The following is a 15,341-nucleotide window of genomic DNA, read 5'->3' as shown; positions in this document are numbered from 1 at the left end:
AGGCACTTATACGGCCGTGGCTCCTGATCTCTATCTTCCAGCACGCAGTTAAAATCTCCGCCCATGACTATAGGCAGGTGGGGGCCCCGTAAAAGGTGACAAATGTCACTACTATAAAACACACGGCGACGTGGCTGCCCGTCGGCACCAGAAGGGGCGTACACGTTAATATACCGTACGTTGTTGATCGTGCAAGCTACACCACGACCGTTAGGAATTGTAGCGACATTACTATAGTCATGACCAACACGAATTAAAATGGCAGTACCACAATTGCACTCGATATCAAAGTTCAAGAGTACTTGATAGCCCGGAATGGAGTGAAGTAGATCTAACACAACCTCCTGCAAAAACACTACGTCAGCAGCAATGTAATTTAAAAAACCCACAAAACTTGCAAACTTCACAGGCGACTCCAATTTATTAAGATTAATAGTAGCCACAACTGATGGAGGGCGTGCTACCATAGACAACAAGGAAAAACAAATTAAAACAAATTAGACGGCAGGAGGGGACCCACCCTCCTCCTCCATATCGTCGGCCCAGTCACAACGTTCAGACGGTGCAGCTAAAGTAGGCGGTCCGTGTGTGGGAGGTACAGACGCGGAATCCTGCGAAAGGGGACGCGTGCGACGCTGGGGGGTGTCTTCCGCCTTACGCTTAACCGAAAGTTGTGCCGGGTTCGGTGCCTGAGACGTCGGAGTGTCCATTGCAAGATTTACATCAGAGTGGTGCAACATTTCCTTTAACTGCTGTACAACCTGTTCCCGCCTGTCTGCCGACACACTTGTCGTAGGCGCTGGCTGACTGCTCGCCACAGGACGCTGTGGACGACGCCCCGTCGCAACCGACGGCCGTGATTCGACTACGGGGCGGGGCAAGGGCTTGTGCGCCGGCTTTTGCACAGATTTTTGTTTTTGTTTTGACTTCGGACGGGGAACCTGCTTCCATTCCGGAGACGGGCTGCGTTCTCCGCGAGAAAAAGACCGTGTGTCTAAAATCCGCGAGCTACTGGCACTGCGGAAGCGGTCAGTATTGCCACGCCTGTCCGTAACACTTTCACGCCTGGGCTTAGGTTCCTGTGAGGCAGGAGCTCCGTCCGGAACACCTTGAGGTACGGAATTAGATGGTGACGAATCCACCACAGCAACAGGGGGGGTAACCACCTGAACGGGTTCTGATCCGGTCCGCTCCGGAACTTCAGGCACACCCGGAGGCGGAATCGGTACAGTAGTGGCGGGAACTGACTGAGAAAGTACGGACAAGGTTGGAACAGAATCAGAACCGGCTGCAGTGGCATCGACATCCATCGCGACCGCAGCAACTAACGGCGTTTCCGTTTCCGCGGAACGTGCCGGTGAACGGGGAACACCTAACAACACGGCCGCATACGACGCGTCGTCATCCTGCCCACGGGGCGGTAGCTGCACAGGGCGCCTACGCCTAGGACAATTTTGCCGAAAATGGTCTGTGGCATTGCAATGGGAACACGTTTGCGGCTGACCACTATACGAAATAAAAGCCCGGTGGCCGGCCATAACCAAAAACGAGGGAACGTGCTTCCTCACAATCATCTTTACACTACGGATACCGTTCTCAACCTGATATATATAAGCGGACGACCACTTTTCTTTCGTAATCGACAAAACTGTGCCATAAGGCATAAGGCTACGAGCTATTGTCTCATTCCTAGTATCAAATGGCAGATTGAATACCCGAACATTTCGAATACCAAATCCAGCATTCGACAGAGTAACATTACTAATAGTCCCATCACAGTGTTTGAATTTTCGTACACCACCGTTTTCACTTACGAGGCCATCGCACAATTCCGGACATTTCAATTCAACAAACAAAGAGTTCAAGAACGCGTCTAATTGCAATCCTAGCACTTCACTTTCAGGAATTTGCAAGTCATTTTTCATCCACGAATGAATTTCGAAAGCAGACGGACGGGTTACGTTTCTATCAAATTCGCACTGGATATTATTTTCTCGGTCTTCTGAATCCATGTGAACTTACAGTTCAGCTGACTACAGCAGCGAAGAAACAGTCACCGCGAAGAACCGTCGCCGACTGCGAAGCACACGTAAACACCGCCCGACACGCCGGAGCGAGCGCGCGATGTGTTCGGGCCCACGACTCCGAAGAAACTGGTGCCTAAAACCAGCGCCTTAGACCGCTCGGCCACGTTACCGTTGGGGCAGCAGCGGCAAAACGTTTCCTTTGTACTACAAAGATCACTTCGAAATGGAAGTATCTTGGCAATCGCCGTGCCATGTATTTCCACTGCTCTCCCACTGGAAGCGTCTCTTTAGGCCATCCACAGCAAGAAAAAGCCGTGCCCGCCGTATGGTAGCGACGCCACTTGTCTGTAGCTGTCGCAGTTAAGGAGACAGCGTCAAGAGACGTTTTCGTACCGTGACCAGGTTTCGAACCTGGGCCTTCCGTAACCACTAAAGTATCGTAGCTGTAACTGTCAGGCGGAGCTAGAATGCTCCATGTATCAAACATATGTGAGCTCAAGGAGGTTACACTTGAAGAAAAAGCGCCAGGTTAACGCGATCACAGCAAAACCGCCGGCAGCTACGGGATTCGAAACCGCGCCTACAGAGATACTGGTGCCTTAAACCAGCGCCTTAAAGCGCTCGGCCACGCTACATGCGCTGCTTGGTGCGCCAGTGTTCCTAGCATTTGTACAAACAGTGCACGCCACAGCTTCCTGTTCTGCTGGGACTGGCTGCTCATCCATCGCACTTCAAACAACTGCCCTTTTCGACTACAGAGAGCAGCGGACGTCTGCGCTCTGGGAGGCGACATTACGTGTTGGGGATGAAGTGGTAGTGCAAACTGCGGCCTGCGGAACACGAGTGAAAAAATCAACAGAGTACTGTCATTTCGAGTACTCGTCATTGCAACGGCAGCAAGGCAAAACTTTCAAAATTGCCGTGACCAGGATTCGAACCTGGGTTATTGCGGCCACAACGCAATGTCCTAACCACTAGACGATCACGGCCATGGCCACGGAGGCGCCCGCGAAGGCAGCTGGCTCGAATGCAAGTGGCGATACCCAGCAAAGCCTAGGCCAAGGTGTACGCCACAGCAGTGTCAGACACGGTCTCCATCACATGTATACGAGCAAATGAACGTGCCTGCGCTGTCAGGACACTAACTACAGTGGTTGGCTGCATTCACCTCCGTGGCAATGTCTTGCAGTCCTCCAAGCCTCTTGACTACAGGTACCGGTATGTGGCTCGATAACAAGTGGGTAGACGCCGCATCTCTCTCGCCGTCAGGTGTTGCCGCGAGTCATACTTAACGTAGCTTTCTGTACGCGTCAGCGTAGCGTCAGTCGAGCAAAGTCGAGACAAGTCGCATAAGAGGAGCAATAAAAACGCGCAATTCCGGTACCGGGAATCGAACCCGGGCCTCCTGGGTGAGAGCCAGGTATCCTAGCCACTAGACCACACCGGATAACGACGGCAGTGCTCTTTCCAGCGAACGCAGCAGCCACCGACGGTTAACTGACGACAACTGTAAAAAATCCACTCTCTCGCGTTATAGAACGGCGTGCTCCGGACGCATTTCGTGGAGACGAACGCCAGCAATGATGAGAGCAAAAGGTGCCTGAAAATCCTGTCGTTGCACCACGCACTGTTCTACGACAATTCACCAAGCAGACGCTCACGCCTTGTTCTGCTGTTTCCTTTGCGGGCAATGAGTGCATCTGCCTTCGACACAGGAAACATTACACGTTTGGCAGCTGTGGGATTCGAACCCACGCCTCCGAAGAGAATGGTGCCTGAAACCAGCGCCTTAGACCGCTCGGCCACGCTACCTACACAACACGCGCGTCACAAGAGCTGCGTCCCACCCCACGAGAGCACACCGCAACGGCACAAAAATGAGACGTAAAAAGTGGCAACTTTTTTTCTTTTTTTTTTGTAGATTTTGCCTTGAGCTCTCCAAGTTATGCCTTCTTCGGCGAGCTTCTTTAGCTATAAAATAAAACGGTGCTGCTTGCAAACAGAAAGGATTAATCGTTGTACTGTCCATTCAGCTGAAATCCGAAAACTCCTCCGTATGGTTCCTTGACCGTCGACGTCCTCCGGTAGACGTTGTGTTCAAGATGAAGTGATGGAATCGGAGAAACTGGATGGCTTTGAGGAAAGTTTCTTGTGGCTGTTGACCGCTAACGAAGCATTGAAGGAAAACTAAAATCCTCTTGAAGTGAAAGGGCAGGCCTATAATGACAGCAAAGCAGTAGCTTTGCGCCTACACGCCGTAAAATAAAAAATGAAAGAATAATAGCGCATGAGGCGCTGTCCACCTAAATTCAATAAAAGAAAGGATAAAATTTGAAAAAAAAAGAATAAAAAACCAAATACTGTCTGAGTTAGTCCTCTCAGTAACAGGGAACGAACACCCTTCACACGTCCCATAATATTATGTTCAAAATGCTTCGTGGCGGCCATTAAAATAAGTAATGAAAAAAGTCACAAAAATTAAAATCATCGACACATGTCAAAGGAATGAGTAGACTCCCGAACTTTCCGAACTGTCCGGCGGATAACGAGAAGCAAAACACAATCCACTCCGACGTGTGAAAAAGAAAGTAAAAAAAACTCGTTTCTTGAAGACCAAACAATCTCCGTGGCAACGCGGTGCGCAACGCATCCGTGAATGTACGCTGATGACGGAGGAACCAAAAGTTGTAAAAAATGAATAAAAACATAAAGAAATCACTAAATGACAGCAAAACACAAACACACACGAACACAGGATAAAACTGTGTTAAACTTTTCGTCGTCGTTTCCACGTTGCAGTCCGGCACAAGGGTAAGCATCGTACTTGTTCAATGATTCACTGTTTCACTGGTCCGGTAGTATTCAATTTGCATTAACTATGTATCCGGACCCGGAGACAATGCAAAACACAGAAGTAAGGAAAAGTCGCAGCAGTGAAGTGTTGATTACAACAGTTTGTCGTGGGCAAATGCGAGTGCAATTTGCAGAAAATTAGCAAAGAGTTGGTGATAGTCTTTCCTGGTTTTGGTAAGGTCATGTTGCGTAGACAAATAAACCAAAAAGGCATAGTCGCCCGTAAGTCGCAATTGCAGGAGGGCGTACACAGTGTGAGACACGATCCATGCAGTGGCGGCACGCTTCGTATGCGGATAAGGGTTGAAGTCCGGGATCAATGCCGTGTCCGCAGAAAAAGCGGCAGCGCTGGTCCGGTTGATAAGTGCGAGCATCCTGGCGGCAATGTTCCAAGTCGACCGTGACCTCAGGCACACGAAACGATGTTCTAAGGTGTCGTCTTGGCGACAGTCTTCACACAAGCTCGATGGAGATAAGTGAATGCGGCGCAGCTTTTCGTTGGTGGGGAGAATTCTGTTAACCACTTGGTACCAAAAGCTGCTGACGTCCGCTGGCAGGAAGGGAGCATGAACGTGAGCCCACACCGTCCTCCACGCAGATCGCGGGTAGCGCGCCTCCATCTTATTACCGACTGGCCGTCCTCTGAGTCCCTGGTAGACACGTTTCACAGTCCGTGTGCGATGGTCGAGTACGTCGGCGGCGAGATAACTTTTTTGAATGAAGTATTCTCGAACATAACGCAGCTGAAACGGGATGGTAGTCGGGTCGAGAGGTGCTGCTTGAGATAGAGGCCGATGAATAGCGAACAGAACAGCTGTGGGGCTCGACGGATCCTGTTCAATGGTGACGCTCGTCCGATGAAGGAGCAACGCTGCGGCTTTCATAGCAAATGAATGAGCCCGAGCCCACCCTGTTCGCGCGGCAGAGTACATGTTTCGTAAGACACCTTGAAAATATGTCCCCGCCACAATAGCCAATAGACTGCCTGTGTTATGGCTCTGCCCAAATTCTTGGGTACCTGAAATAACTGTGCGAGGTACCAGGCTTTGCTGAGCAAGAAAACATTTATTAAAATCACCCGCTGTGTTAATGCGAGGGTGCGAGTAGCGGACAGGCTAGCCATAGCTCGTATGCCATTTAAGACAATACGCCAGTTGTAGGACGCAGTCTGTAACAGATTGGCTTGAAAGCGAACTCCCAAAATTTTGTGTTCCTGCTTTACTGTAAACCATGGGCGTTTGAAGCCACGTGTCGCTGCATAAATAGGAAGAAAAACCGTCTTACGGGTATTGATGCTCGCACCGGATGCACGTTCATACTGTGTAAGAACTGCGCGTATTGTAGCAAAGTCGGTAGCCGAGGACACCAAGAGGCCAAGGTCGTCAGCATAAGCGCGACAAACGTGCTTCTCATTCCCAATACGTATTCCCCTACAAACACTGTGCAACTTACGCAACAAAGGATCTAAGGAAATAGCGTAAAGCGCCATTGACAGAGGGCACCCTTGTTTGACTGAACAGCAGAGCGGAACAGGTTCCGATAAAAGTCCATTGATACTAATCCGTGAGGTGGAATTTTTGAAAAGGTTAAAAATCATAGTTATATACTTTACACCGAAACCAAACTTCTGGAGCACTCGCCGGAGATATAGGTGGCTAACTCTGTCAAAAGCCATTGCAAAATCGATGGATAAAATGCCAAAAGGAATCCTATTCGTCGAAGCATAGGCAATGGCATCTCGGTATGTCGACACAGCACCATAGAGAGTGCGTTGAGGCACTGCACAGTATTGAAAGGGACTAATCAGTTTTTTCATGACCAGCTTCAAGCGGGAGGAGACACATTTGGTGAAGAGTTTGTAATCACCATTAAGAAGGGTGATTGGTCTAAGATTGCACAGTTTCCTGGTGACCGGAACCTTTGGAACCAAGACCACAATACCTTCCAGGAAGGACGCAGGGACATCCACACCATTTAAAATTTCATTAAAAACGTCAGTCAGGGCAGAGCCAAACAAGTGCCAAAAATGCAGATAAAATTCCGGTGGCAACCCATCAGCGCCCGGTGATTTGTTCTGGGAACACAGTTTTAAGATATCACCCACTTCGTCCACGGTAAAGTTTTCTGTGAGGCGACGGCGATCCGCTACGGATAAGACGTATGGAACGTCGTGGAGAAGCTCGGAAATCGCGGCAGCATCAGTGTATTTCTCACTGAAAAGTTCGATGAAGTGACGGTGGACCTCGGCAAGAATTGCCGCCTGGCTATTAAGCCGCGCACCGTCAGCTGATTCCAGCTCTGTGACGTAACGTCGCTTTGCGCGCCGGCGTTCGCGCAGCTGATGAAACACGGAAGGCGCTTCATCAGCCAGCGCCCCGGGGGCTCGGCTCCGTACGACAGATATGCGCAACGATTCCCTTTTCAAAGCCAGAAGACGGAGTTTTATACGCCGAATTGTTGCCATCCGAAGAGCGGGATTATTTGTGTGCAGGTGGATGGCATCAGTTAAACAGGTTTCATAAAATTGCAATGTAGAACGCTCCCAGTGAGCAACATTCTGACTAAACTCCAAGAGGGTCTTGCGTAATGCCGGCTTAACAAATTCTACCCACCAAGACAAAGTACAGGCATAGAGACCGCGATATTTCAGCACCCTCTGCCACATACGCACGATAACCGGCGCAAAATGTGGGTGTGAGAGATGTCGCACATTAAACTTCCATAATCGACTTGCGCGGGGTTTAGTCGCCAACAGAGAATGAAAGCGGCAGACATACGCACAATGATCGGAAAAAATCACGGGGTGAACAGAGGAGTCCGTAAGACAGTGCTGTTTTTCACGAGAAACATAAATCCTATCGAGCCGACTCCTTCCCGTGGGGTAAAAGAAAGTAAATCCCACGTCCCGCGGGTGTAAATGACACCACGAGTCAATTAAATTCATCTCAGTCACGAGCGTCTGTAATTCTAGGCACTTATACGGCCGTGGCTCCTGATCTCTATCTTCCAGCACGCAGTTAAAATCTCCGCCCATGACTATAGGCAGGTGGGGGCCCCGTAAAAGGTGACAAATGTCACTACTATAAAACACACGGCGACGTGGCTGCCCGTCGGCACCAGAAGGGGCGTACACGTTAATATACCGTACGTTGTTGATCGTGCAAGCTACACCACGACCGTTAGGAATTGTAGCGACATTACTATAGTCATGACCAACACGAATTAAAATGGCAGTACCACAATTGCACTCGATATCAAAGTTCAAGAGTACTTGATAGCCCGGAATGGAGTGAAGTAGATCTAACACAACCTCCTGCAAAAACACTACGTCAGCAGCAATGTAATTTAAAAAACCCACAAAACTTGCAAACTTCACAGGCGACTCCAATTTATTAAGATTAATAGTAGCCACAACTGATGGAGGGCGTGCTACCATAGACAACAAGGAAAAACAAATTAAAACAAATTAGACGGCAGGAGGGGACCCACCCTCCTCCTCCATATCGTCGGCCCAGTCACAACGTTCAGACGGTGCAGCTAAAGTAGGCGGTCCGTGTGTGGGAGGTACAGACGCGGAATCCTGCGAAAGGGGACGCGTGCGACGCTGGGGGGTGTCTTCCGCCTTACGCTTAACCGAAAGTTGTGCCGGGTTCGGTGCCTGAGACGTCGGAGTGTCCATTGCAAGATTTACATCAGAGTGGTGCAACATTTCCTTTAACTGCTGTACAACCTGTTCCCGCCTGTCTGCCGACACACTTGTCGTAGGCGCTGGCTGACTGCTCGCCACAGGACGCTGTGGACGACGCCCCGTCGCAACCGACGGCCGTGATTCGACTACGGGGCGGGGCAAGGGCTTGTGCGCCGGCTTTTGCACAGATTTTTGTTTTTGTTTTGACTTCGGACGGGGAACCTGCTTCCATTCCGGAGACGGGCTGCGTTCTCCGCGAGAAAAAGACCGTGTGTCTAAAATCCGCGAGCTACTGGCACTGCGGAAGCGGTCAGTATTGCCACGCCTGTCCGTAACACTTTCACGCCTGGGCTTAGGTTCCTGTGAGGCAGGAGCTCCGTCCGGAACACCTTGAGGTACGGAATTAGATGGTGACGAATCCACCACAGCAACAGGGGGGGTAACCACCTGAACGGGTTCTGATCCGGTCCGCTCCGGAACTTCAGGCACACCCGGAGGCGGAATCGGTACAGTAGTGGCGGGAACTGACTGAGAAAGTACGGACAAGGTTGGAACAGAATCAGAACCGGCTGCAGTGGCATCGACATCCATCGCGACCGCAGCAACTAACGGCGTTTCCGTTTCCGCGGAACGTGCCGGTGAACGGGGAACACCTAACAACACGGCCGCGTACGACGCGTCGTCATCCTGCCCACGGGGCGGTAGCTGCACAGGGCGCCTACGCCTAGGACAATTTTGCCGAAAATGGTCTGTGGCATTGCAATGGGAACACGTTTGCGGCTGACCACTATACGAAATAAAAGCCCGGTGGCCGGCCATAACCAAAAACGAGGGAACGTGCTTCCTCACAATCATCTTTACACTACGGATACCGTTCTCAACCTGATATATATAAGCGGACGACCACTTTTCTTTCGTAATCGACAAAACTGTGCCATAAGGCATAAGGCTACGAGCTATTGTCTCATTCCTAGTATCAAATGGCAGATTGAATACCCGAACATTTCGAATACCAAATCCAGCATTCGACAGAGTAACATTACTAATAGTCCCATCACAGTGTTTGAATTTTCGTACACCACCGTTTTCACTTACGAGGCCATCGCACAATTCCGGACATTTCAATTCAACAAACAAAGAGTTCAAGAACGCGTCTAATTGCAATCCTAGCACTTCACTTTCAGGAATTTGCAAGTCATTTTTCATCCACGAATGAATTTCGAAAGCAGACGGACGGGTTACGTTTCTATCAAATTCGCACTGGATATTATTTTCTCGGTCTTCTGAATCCATGTGAACTTACAGTTCAGCTGACTACAGCAGCGAAGAAACAGTCACCGCGAAGAACCGTCGCCGACTGCGAAGCACACGTAAACACCGCCCGACACGCCGGAGCGAGCGCGCGATGTGTTCGGGCCCACGACTCCGAAGAAACTGGTGCCTAAAACCAGCGCCTTAGACCGCTCGGCCACGTTACCGTTGGGGCAGCAGCGGCAAAACGTTTCCTTTGTACTACAAAGATCACTTCGAAATGGAAGTATCTTGGCAATCGCCGTGCCATGTATTTCCACTGCTCTCCCACTGGAAGCGTCTCTTTAGGCCATCCACAGGAAGAAAAAGCCGTGCCCGCCGTATGGTAGCGACGCCACTTGTCTGTAGCTGTCGCAGTTAAGGAGACAGCGTCAAGAGACGTTTTCGTACCGTGACCAGGTTTCGAACCTGGGCCTTCCGTAACCACTAAAGTATCGTAGCTGTAACTGTCAGGCGGAGCTAGAATGCTCCATGTATCAAACATATGTGAGCTCAAGGAGGTTACACTTGAAGAAAAAGCGCCAGGTTAACGCGATCACAGCAAAACCGCCGGCAGCTACGGGATTCGAAACCGCGCCTACAGAGATACTGGTGCCTTAAACCAGCGCCTTAAAGCGCTCGGCCACGCTACATGCGCTGCTTGGTGCGCCAGTGTTCCTAGCATTTGTACAAACAGTGCACGCCACAGCTTCCTGTTCTGCTGGGACTGGCTGCTCATCCATCGCACTTCAAACAACTGCCCTTTTCGACTACAGAGAGCAGCGGACGTCTGCGCTCTGGGAGGCGACATTACGTGTTGGGGATGAAGTGGTAGTGCAAACTGCGGCCTGCGGAACACGAGTGAAAAAATCAACAGAGTACTGTCATTTCGAGTACTCGTCATTGCAACGGCAGCAAGGCAAAACTTTCAAAATTGCCGTGACCAGGATTCGAACCTGGGTTATTGCGGCCACAACGCAATGTCCTAACCACTAGACGATCACGGCCATGGCCACGGAGGCGCCCGCGAAGGCAGCTGGCTCGAATGCAAGTGGCGATACCCAGCAAAGCCTAGGCCAAGGTGTACGCCACAGCAGTGTCAGACACGGTCTCCATCACATGTATACGAGCAAATGAACGTGCCTGCGCTGTCAGGACACTAACTACAGTGGTTGGCTGCATTCACCTCCGTGGCAATGTCTTGCAGTCCTCCAAGCCTCTTGACTACAGGTACCGGTATGTGGCTCGATAACAAGTGGGTAGACGCCGCATCTCTCTCGCCGTCAGGTGTTGCCGCGAGTCATACTTAACGTAGCTTTCTGCACGCGTCAGCGTAGCGTCAGTCGAGCAAAGTCGAGACAAGTCGCATAAGAGGAGCAATAAAAACGCGCAATTCCGGTACCGGGAATCGAACCCGGGCCTCCTGGGTGAGAGCCAGGTATCCTAGCCACTAGACCACACCGGATAACGACGGCAGTGCTCTTTCCAGCGAACGCAGCAGCCACCGACGGTTAACTGACGACAACTGTAAAAAATCCACTCTCTCGCGTTATAGAACGGCGTGCTCCGGACGCATTTCGTGGAGACGAACGCCAGCAATGATGAGAGCAAAAGGTGCCTGAAAATCCTGTCGTTGCACCACGCACTGTTCTACGACAATTCACCAAGCAGACGCTCACGCCTTGTTCTGCTGTTTCCTTTGCGGGCAATGAGTGCATCTGCCTTCGACACAGGAAACATTACACGTTTGGCAGCTGTGGGATTCGAACCCACGCCTCCGAAGAGAATGGTGCCTGAAACCAGCGCCTTAGACCGCTCGGCCACGCTACCTACACAACACGCGCGTCACAAGAGCTGCGTCCCACCCCACGAGAGCACACCGCAACGGCACAAAAATGAGACGTAAAAAGTGGCAACTTTTTTTCTTTTTTTTTTGTAGATTTTGCCTTGAGCTCTCCAAGTTATGCCTTCTTCGGCGAGCTTCTTTAGCTATAAAATAAAACGGTGCTGCTTGCAAACAGAAAGGATTAATCGTTGTACTGTCCATTCAGCTGAAATCCGAAAACTCCTCCGTATGGTTCCTTGACCGTCGACGTCCTCCGGTAGACGTTGTGTTCAAGATGAAGTGATGGAATCGGAGAAACTGGATGGCTTTGAGGAAAGTTTCTTGTGGCTGTTGACCGCTAACGAAGCATCGAAGGAAAACTAAAATCCTCTTGAAGTGAAAGGGCAGGCCTATAATGACAGCAAAGCAGTAGCTTTGCGCCTACACGCCGTAAAATAAAAAATGAAAGAATAATAGCGCATGAGGCGCTGTCCACCTAAATTCAATAAAAGAAAGAATAAAATTTGAAAAAAAAAGAATAAAAAACCAAATACTGTCTGAGTTAGTCCTCTCAGTAACAGGGAACGAACACCCTTCACACGTCCCATAATATTATGTTCAAAATGCTTCGTGGCGGCCATTAAAATAAGTAATGAAAAAAGTCACAAAAATTAAAATCATCGACACATGTCAAAGGAATGAGTAGACTCCCGAACTTTCCGAACTGTCCGGCGGATAACGAGAAGCAAAACACAATCCACTCCGACGTGTGAAAAAGAAAGTAAAAAAAACTCGTTTCTTGAAGACCAAACAATCTCCGTGGCAACGCGGTGCGCAACGCATCCGTGAATGTACGCTGATGACGGAGGAACCAAAAGTTGTAAAAAATGAATAAAAACATAAAGAAATCACTAAATGACAGCAAAACACAAACACACACGAACACAGGATAAAACTGTGTTAAACTTTTCGTCGTCGTTTCCACGTTGCAGTCCGGCACAAGGGTAAGCATCGTACTTGTTCAATGATTCACTGTTTCACTGGTCCGGTAGTATTCAATTTGCATTAACTATGTATCCGGACCCGGAGACAATGCAAAACACAGAAGTAAGGAAAAGTCGCAGCAGTGAAGTGTTGATTACAACAGTTTGTCGTGGGCAAATGCGAGTGCAATTTGCAGAAAATTAGCAAAGAGTTGGTGATAGTCTTTCCTGGTTTTGGTAAGGTCATGTTGCGTAGACAAATAAACCAAAAAGGCATAGTCGCCCGTAAGTCGCAATTGCAGGAGGGCGTACACAGTGTGAGACACGATCCATGCAGTGGCGGCACGCTTCGTATGCGGATAAGGGTTGAAGTCCGGGATCAATGCCGTGTCCGCAGAAAAAGCGGCAGCGCTGGTCCGGTTGATAAGTGCGAGCATCCTGGCGGCAATGTTCCAAGTCGACCGTGACCTCAGGCACACGAAACGATGTTCTAAGGTGTCGTCTTGGCGACAGTCTTCACACAAGCTCGATGGAGATAAGTGAATGCGGCGCAGCTTTTCGTTGGTGGGGAGAATTCTGTTAACCACTTGGTACCAAAAGCTGCTGACGTCCGCTGGCAGGAAGGGAGCATGAACGTGAGCCCACACCGTCCTCCACGCAGATCGCGGGTAGCGCGCCTCCATCTTATTACCGACTGGCCGTCCTCTGAGTCCCTGGTAGACACGTTTCACAGTCCGTGTGCGATGGTCGAGTACGTCGGCGTCGAGATAACTTTTTTGAATGAAGTATTCTCGAACATAACGCAGCTGAAACGGGATGGTAGTCGGGTCGAGAGGTGCTGCTTGAGATAGAGGCCGATGAATAGTGAACAGAACAGCTGTGGGGCTCGACGGATCCTGTTCAATGGTGACGCTCGTCCGATGAAGGAGCAACGCTGCGGCTTTCATAGCAAATGAATGAGCCCGAGCCCACCCTGTTCGCGCGGCAGAGTACATGTTTCGTAAGACACCTTGAAAATATGTCCCCGCCACAATAGCCAATAGACTGCCTGTGTTATGGCTCTGCCCAAATTCTTGGGTACCTGAAATAACTGTGCGAGGTACCAGGCTTTGCTGAGCAAGAAAACATTTATTAAAATCACCCGCTGTGTTAATGCGAGGGTGCGAGTAGCGGACAGGCTAGCCATAGCTCGTATGCCATTTAAGACAATACGCCAGTTGTAGGACGCAGTCTGTAACAGATTGGCTTGAAAGCGAACTCCCAAAATTTTGTGTTCCTGCTTTACTGTAAACCATGGGCGTTTGAAGCCACGTGTCGCTGCATAAATAGGAAGAAAAACCGTCTTACGGGTATTGATGCTCGCACCGGATGCACGTTCATACTGTGTAAGAACTGCGCGTATTGTAGCAAAGTCGGTAGCCGAGGACACCAAGAGGCCAAGGTCGTCAGCATAAGCGCGACAAACGTGCTTCTCATTCCCAATACGTATTCCCCTACAAACACTGTGCAACTTACGCAACAAAGGATCTAAGGAAATAGCGTAAAGCGCCATTGACAGAGGGCACCCTTGTTTGACTGAACAGCAGAGCGGAACAGGTTCCGATAAAAGTCCATTGATACTAATCCGTGAGGTGGAATTTTTGAAAAGGTTAAAAATCATAGTTATATACTTTACACCGAAACCAAACTTCTGGAGCACTCGCCGGAGATATAGGTGGCTAACTCTGTCAAAAGCCATTGCAAAATCGATGGATAAAATGCCAAAAGGAATCCTATTCGTCGAAGCATAGGCAATGGCATCTCGGTATGTCGACACAGCACCATAGAGAGTGCGTTGAGGCACTGCACAGTATTGAAAGGGACTAATCAGTTTTTTCATGACCAGCTTCAAGCGGGAGGAGACACATTTGGTGAAGAGTTTGTAATCACCATTAAGAAGGGTGATTGGTCTAAGATTGCACAGTTTCCTGGTGACCGGAACCTTTGGAACCAAGACCACAATACCTTCCAGGAAGGACGCAGGGACATCCACACCATTTAAAATTTCATTAAAAACGTCAGTCAGGGCAGAGCCAAACAAGTGCCAAAAATGCAGATAAAATTCCGGTGGCAACCCATCAGCGCCCGGTGATTTGTTCTGGGAACACAGTTTTAAGATATCACCCACTTCGTCCACGGTAAAGTTTTCTGTGAGGCGACGGCGATCCGCTACGGATAAGATGTATGGAACGTCGTGGAGAAGCTCGGAAATCGCGGCAGCATCAGTGTATTTCTCACTGAAAAGTTCGATGAAGTGACGGTGGGCCTCGGCAAGAATTGCCGCCTGGCTATTAAGCCGCGCACCGTCAGCTGATTCCAGCTCTGTGACGTAACGTCGCTTTGCGCGCCGGCGTTCGCGCAGCTGATGAAACACGGAAGGCGCTTCATCAGCCAGCGCCCCGGGGGCTCGGCTCCGTACGACAGATATGCGCAACGATTCCCTTTTCAAAGCCAGAAGACGGAGTTTTATACGCCGAATTGTTGCCATCCGAAGAGCGGGATTATTTGTGTGCAGGTGGATGGCATCAGTTAAACAGGTTTCATAAAATTGCAATGTAGAACGCTCCCAGTGAGCAACATTCTGACTAAACTCCAAGAGGGTCTTGCGTAATGCCGGCTTAACAAATTCTACCCAC

At 49.9% G+C, this 15,341-nt stretch overlaps 6 non-coding genes across 6 annotated transcripts; all 6 read right to left on the bottom strand.

The window, feature by feature from the left end:
* Positions 1-2,944: 2,944 nt before the first annotated feature.
* Positions 2,945-3,016, bottom strand: Trnah-gug (transfer RNA histidin (anticodon GUG)). The gene has a single exon. It is a non-coding gene; the product is annotated as a tRNA-His (tRNA).
* Positions 3,017-3,402: 386 nt separating this feature from the next.
* On the bottom strand, positions 3,403-3,474 carry Trnae-cuc (transfer RNA glutamic acid (anticodon CUC)). Its single transcript has one exon. It is a non-coding gene; the product is annotated as a tRNA-Glu (tRNA).
* A 283-nt stretch (positions 3,475-3,757) lies between these two features.
* Positions 3,758-3,839, bottom strand: Trnal-cag (transfer RNA leucine (anticodon CAG)). The gene has a single exon. It is a non-coding gene; the product is annotated as a tRNA-Leu (tRNA).
* Positions 3,840-10,793: 6,954 nt separating this feature from the next.
* On the bottom strand, positions 10,794-10,865 carry Trnah-gug (transfer RNA histidin (anticodon GUG)). The gene has a single exon. It is a non-coding gene; the product is annotated as a tRNA-His (tRNA).
* A 386-nt stretch (positions 10,866-11,251) lies between these two features.
* Positions 11,252-11,323, bottom strand: Trnae-cuc (transfer RNA glutamic acid (anticodon CUC)). Its single transcript has one exon. It is a non-coding gene; the product is annotated as a tRNA-Glu (tRNA).
* Positions 11,324-11,606: 283 nt separating this feature from the next.
* Positions 11,607-11,688, bottom strand: Trnal-cag (transfer RNA leucine (anticodon CAG)). The gene has a single exon. It is a non-coding gene; the product is annotated as a tRNA-Leu (tRNA).
* Between the last annotated feature and the right edge of the window lie 3,653 nt (positions 11,689-15,341).

This window comes from Schistocerca serialis, chromosome 1, assembly GCF_023864345.2.
Source record: "Schistocerca serialis cubense isolate TAMUIC-IGC-003099 chromosome 1, iqSchSeri2.2, whole genome shotgun sequence".
Taxonomy (NCBI): Eukaryota; Metazoa; Arthropoda; class Insecta; order Orthoptera; family Acrididae; genus Schistocerca; species Schistocerca serialis.
The sequence above is the reverse complement of the archived record's forward strand: the minus strand, read 5'-3'. Positions and strand labels throughout refer to the sequence as shown.